Below are 5,986 nucleotides of genomic sequence, written 5' to 3'. Positions count from 1 at the left end.
CACCTATGATCGGGTTTAATTGGCGTATTAAGACCATTCTCACTTGTGTTAGTGATTATTGGTTAATTTTGGGCGCGGTTTGTACTTGGAAGTGCATTTGGGTCAAATTTGCACTAAGTGTCAAATTGGGTTGGTTTGTAAATCCAATCTAAGTGTGTTGATGTATTTGTGAAAATGGAATAGGTACTTTCCATTGACGAGTTGCGGATTATTCGGTGGCATTCTTCAAGACGACAAGGTGAGTGTTAATATCCTATATGCATATGTATGTGTAGGATGGGTGCGGGTCGGGTGAAGTCGTTCTCGGTTATAGAGCTCACTTCACATATAGGTGGATTTGATGGACTTGTGTATAGGTCCAATTGGCACGGTTGTGCGTTTTGGTTGACCACCTTCGGCGAGGTGCACACTTTGTGTGTACGTTATCACATGGGCGTGTGATGTGGATTATATAACCCCAATGGCGAAGGGTTAATATTGTGAGTGGAGTAATTATACATGTATGTATATGGTATATTTATTTGTAAGCTATGGTATGGCCCACGGAGCCGGGAATGCCATAGTGTGTGTGTGAATGTGCTATGATGTGAACCACGGAGCCGGTAGCACCAAAGTGTGAACCACGGAGCCGGTAGCACTATAAAATGAGGTGTGAACCACGGAGCCGGTAGCACCAAAGTGTGAACCACTGAGCCGGTAGCACTATAAAATGAGGTGTGAACTACGGAGCCGGTAGCACCAAAGTGTGAACCACGGAGCCGGTAGCACTATAAAAGAGTATGACTCAAATGCGTAGTGACGTGAACCACGGAGCCGGTAGCGTCATAGCATTGCGTATGGTGTGAACCACGGAGCCGGTAGCACCATGACGCGTTTATGGTTAACCATATAGTTGTTTATGTATATGTTGTGATGTATCATATTATGTTGTTGGATATTGTTAGCATGTTAAATATTGAATACGTATAATGTTGTATTGTCGTGATGTAGCTAACCCTCCGGGTGTAGCTTATTGGCATTGTTCACATCGTTGTTGGTGAACTTATATTTTGTTGATATATCTTTAGCTCGTTGCTTAGTGATCTTACGGTATGCTTAGACTAGCTTGCCTTTATGCTTGGATGCTCCGGTATGCGGTATTTGGTTTTGTGTGGCGTGTCCATTTTATACATATATATGTATGTAGTATGTTATCATTCACTAAGCGCTAGCTTACCCTCACGTTGTTGACTTTTTTATAGATTGCATGGATGCGGAGGCTCGGGTAAGCGGGGACTAGTGGACTCGCGTAGTTGCTTTAGAAGGCTTGCTTTTGGATTGATTAGGATTGGGTAGCGTATCCCCAATCGCCATGCTCGACCTTTATTTTGTATTACAAATCATGTGGTTGAAAACTTGCATTTTCGTACGAAAGTCATAAAACGGCCAATGTGGGCCCGGTCTTCGTAAAACTAATTTTATTAATGGAACGTGTTAGTTCTACATATATTAATGTATGGTTAAAAGCGTTTTGTCTAAATACGTCGGGAAGTGGTCAAACATTTTCGCATTTCTTGCTTTTTGGACAGGCCACTTTGGCGCGCCGCGCGGCCATATGGCGCGCCGCGCCATGTGCTGTACCAGCAAAATTTTTTTTTTTTTTTTTTTCGTTATTGGTTGGTTAACGGGTTGGGTTGTTACAATTCGCGTCAATTAGGGTGTCTGTTCCCTAATTCTTAGATTACCAGACTTAATAAAAAGGGGCATATTCGATTTCGATAATTCAACCATAGAATGTAGTTTCACGTACTTATGTCTATTTTGTAAATCATTTATAAAACCTGCATCTATTCTCATCCCAAAAATATTAGATTTTAAAAGTGGGACTATAACTCACTTTCACAGATTTTTACTTCGTCGGGAAGTAAGACTTGGCCACTGGTTGATTCACGAACCTATAACAATATATACATATATATCAAAGTATGTTCAAAATATATTTACAACACTTTTAATATATTTTGATGTTTTAAGTTTATTAAGTCAGTTGTCCTCGTTAATAACCTACAACTAGTTGTCCACAGTTAGATGTACAGAAATAAATCGATAAATATTATCTTGAATCAATCCACGACCCAGTGTATACGTATCTCAGTATTGATCACAACTCAAACTATATATATTTTGGAATCAACCTCAACCCTGTATAGCAAACTCCAACATTCACATATAGAGTGTCTATGGTTGTTTCGAAATATATATAGATGTGTCGACATGATAGGTCGAAACATTGTATACGTGTCTATGGTATCTCAAGATTACATAATATACAATACAAGTTTATTAAGTTATGGTTGGAATAGATTTGTTACCAATTTTCACGTAGCTAAAATGAGAAAAATTATCCAATCTTGTTTTACCCATAACTTCTTCATTTTAAATCCGTTTTGAGTGAATCAAATTGCTATGTTTCATATTGAACACTATTTTATGATTCTAAAAAGAAAAAGTATAGGTTTATAGTTGAAAAAATAAGTTACAAGTCATTTTTGTAAAGGTAGTCATTTTAGTCGAAAGAACGACGTCTAGATGACCATTTTAGAAAACATACTTCCACTTTGAGTTTAACCATAATTTTTGGATATAGTTTCATGTTAATAATAAAAATCATTTTCCCAGAATAACAACTTTTAAATCAAAGTTTATCATAGTTTTTAATTAACTAACCCAAAACAGCCCTCGGTGTTACTACGACGGCGTAAATCCGGTTTTACGGTGTTTTTCGTGCTTCCAGGTTTTACATTATTAAGTTAGCATATCATATAGATATATAACATGTGTTTAGTTGATTTTAAAAGTCAAGTTATAAGAATTAATTTTTATTTGCGAAAAAGTTTAGAATTAACTAAACTATGTTCTAGTGATTACAAGTTTAAACCTTCGAATAAGATAGCTTTATATGTATGAATCGAATGATGTTATGAATATCATTACTACCTCAAGTTCCTTGGATAAACCTACTGGAAATGAGAAAAATAGATCTAGCTTCAAAGGATCCTTGGATGGCTTGAAAGTTCTTGAAGCAGAATCATGACACGAAAATAATTTCAAGTAAGATTTCCACTCGAAATAAGATTTATTATAGTTATAGAAATTGAATTAAAGTTTGAATATGATTATTACCTTGTAACGACACTAGTTTTTTCAACATTATTTATTAATAATTATTATTATTAATATGTGTGATTAAACGAATGTATGTTATTACATTTACATGTTGCCATGATTGCCCGTACTTGACTTTTATGTGCCCGAAACGTCTTTGTGACACACGAAACTTCACGAATAATATTTCTAGATATTATTTACATTCATGATTAATTTTATTAATCATTTTAATTAACTAAGGCTATTAGTTAGTTACTTGGGCTTTAATTGGGTTTAATTGTTAATTAATTGAACTTGGGCTTTGATTAGTTAATGGACTCATGAATTAAGACTTGTAAGCTCACCCTACCTTTAAGTGGGCTTAGTTAGCCCACTCTTTCAAAGTGTAAGTATCAATTAAATGGTAACTAGTTAGTTAACTTAGTAAAGAATCAAATTACATTATACTTACAACTAGTTCCCATAAACAACCTTCTAGTAACCACCTTTAAGGACAACTTCATGCTTGAAACCATCAAACAATTGCTTCCTCCCTCTTGTGTGCAGCTGGCCGTCGGCCTCTTTGGCTATTAGGGGATTCAAATTTTTTTTTTTACTACTTCATTACTTGCAAACTCATTCTCACACTTCACTTCAAACTTACCTCTCATAATTCTCTCAACTTTTTCTCTCTTTTCTTTCTTAATATTGTAAGTAACTTGAGTTTTTCTCTTCTTCTTTTCTTGATTAAAACTGAATTCAAACACCCCACAATCATCATCATCTTTTGTTATTTGTAGTTTGATTACTTGTTGTTAGTTTGTTACATATAATTGTTAGTTATTCTTTACTAGTTTCCAAGAATAAACTTTCTAGTTTGATTCTTCTTATTTCTTGTATTTATCAAGAACACTCAAGAACATAACTTACTAGTTATGATTCTACATATACTTTCTTAAAAGATTGCAAGTTCATGTGTTGATTAAATTCATACTTGAAGTTCATGAAGTAAACTTTAAAGTTTACTTTCTAAAGATCAAACTTTGGTTTGAATCTTTAAAGTATGAACAACCATGAATAATTTACTTGTTTACTTAGTTTAATTCTTCTTGCACTATACTTTCATGTAATTAGTTTAAATGGTCAAGTACTACAAGTTAGTCTTGATCTCATTAATCTTGAACTAAAAGTTAACCTTGAAAGTTCAAGAATATACAAATAAGTTTTCTTTAAATATAACCTTGTATACTTATGCTTGATCTAGACTTTTGAGTCTTGGATCTTCAAGATCTAACTAAGAACTATGTTCTACATTTTAAGATCTTGATTAGTTAGTTTACTTTCAAGTTTGTACCTTGTTATTAGCTTTAAAGTCCATGTATGTGTTAGATCTAAGACTTTGATGTAACTTTAGTTCATCAAACTTCATACAACTCTTAAGTGAGTTGTGCTTCATGTCTTAGACTTGCACTAGGGTTATGATGGTCAAGACTTGGTTAAGATGATGTAGATACATCAATGAGTTGTACACTTGAAGTTATATGCATCAAGGATGAGAACCATGATGAACATCAAGCACCAAGACCACCGGAACCCTTTTAAACTTACTGTTTCTGTCCAAAAGCTACTGATATGATGTTTCTGTAACATACCAGTAGACCTGGGCTACTCTAACCTAGATTTTTAGATAGAACTTTTCGAGTAGATAACTTTTCATATAGGACTCGTCTTAATCCGAGTTACGGTTTAGGATTTACGGCCCTCCGATCGTCACTATGTCCTTTAACGTTGTGCAGAAATTTCTGACCTACTCGCACTTAGACCGTCGCCACGGTCAAACGAAGACGAGTTTGCTTCTGGAATTTCTACCACACTTAAGGGACTCATAGACGGTGCCATGGCCACTAGTCTCACCTTAATTCAGTAAGGGTAGAGACCGTGGTGACTGACTGAAGTCAGACTTTGTTTTAAACTACTTTCATAAACGAAACCTACTTTACGCCTTTTGTTTAATGATGAATGATGATGACCCTTAAGACCTTAATTACATACTTTTAAACCTATTAAGATGATTTACTGACTTAGTACTATTTGACTTAGGTTGAGGACCTTCGGACCGATTACTTGCACACCTTTTCCGAACCGACTTTACGACTACATTATCATTGTGAGTTATAGCATTTCTTTTTTACTTTAACTTATTTTGGGAACTGAGAATACATGCGGATTTTATGTTTTACATACTAGGCACGAGTACTTAAACTTATATATGTGTGGGTTATACAACGGCATAAACATTCCCTTTAGCTCGGTAACGTTTAATCATTGGTTTTTGAACCGTGAACGCGAATCTTAGATATGGATCCATAGGGTTTGACATCCCCACTCGGGCTAGTAGCGCTAGCATTTAACGAGTGTTTAATACTTCGTAGACATACGCACTTGCCAAGTGTACTTTCAGGGGGTATTTTTGTAGAGACCCGTCCTAATCCATCCGGACGAAGTCCATTTCGATTACAAACGATTCACAACAGTTGATTACATCGCGAGGTAATTGACCTCTATATGATAAATTTTACAAACATTGCATTCATTTTTAAAAGACAAACTTTCGTTACATTGACAGTTGACAGGCATGTAAAGCATTTCATAATATATCCGAATATAATTGACTTAATAATAATCTTGATGAACTCAACGACTCGAATGCAACATCTTTTGAAATATGTCATGAATGACTCCAAGTAATATCTCTAATATGAGCAAATGTACAGCGGAAGATTTCTTTCGTACCTGAGAATAAACATGCTTTAAAGTGTCAACCAAAAGGTTGGTGAGTTCATTAGTTTATCATAAAGAA

Source organism: Rutidosis leptorrhynchoides, chromosome 3 (genome assembly GCF_046630445.1).
Source record: "Rutidosis leptorrhynchoides isolate AG116_Rl617_1_P2 chromosome 3, CSIRO_AGI_Rlap_v1, whole genome shotgun sequence".
Classification (NCBI taxonomy): Eukaryota; Viridiplantae; Streptophyta; class Magnoliopsida; order Asterales; family Asteraceae; genus Rutidosis; species Rutidosis leptorrhynchoides.
This window is presented reverse-complemented; position numbering follows the sequence as displayed.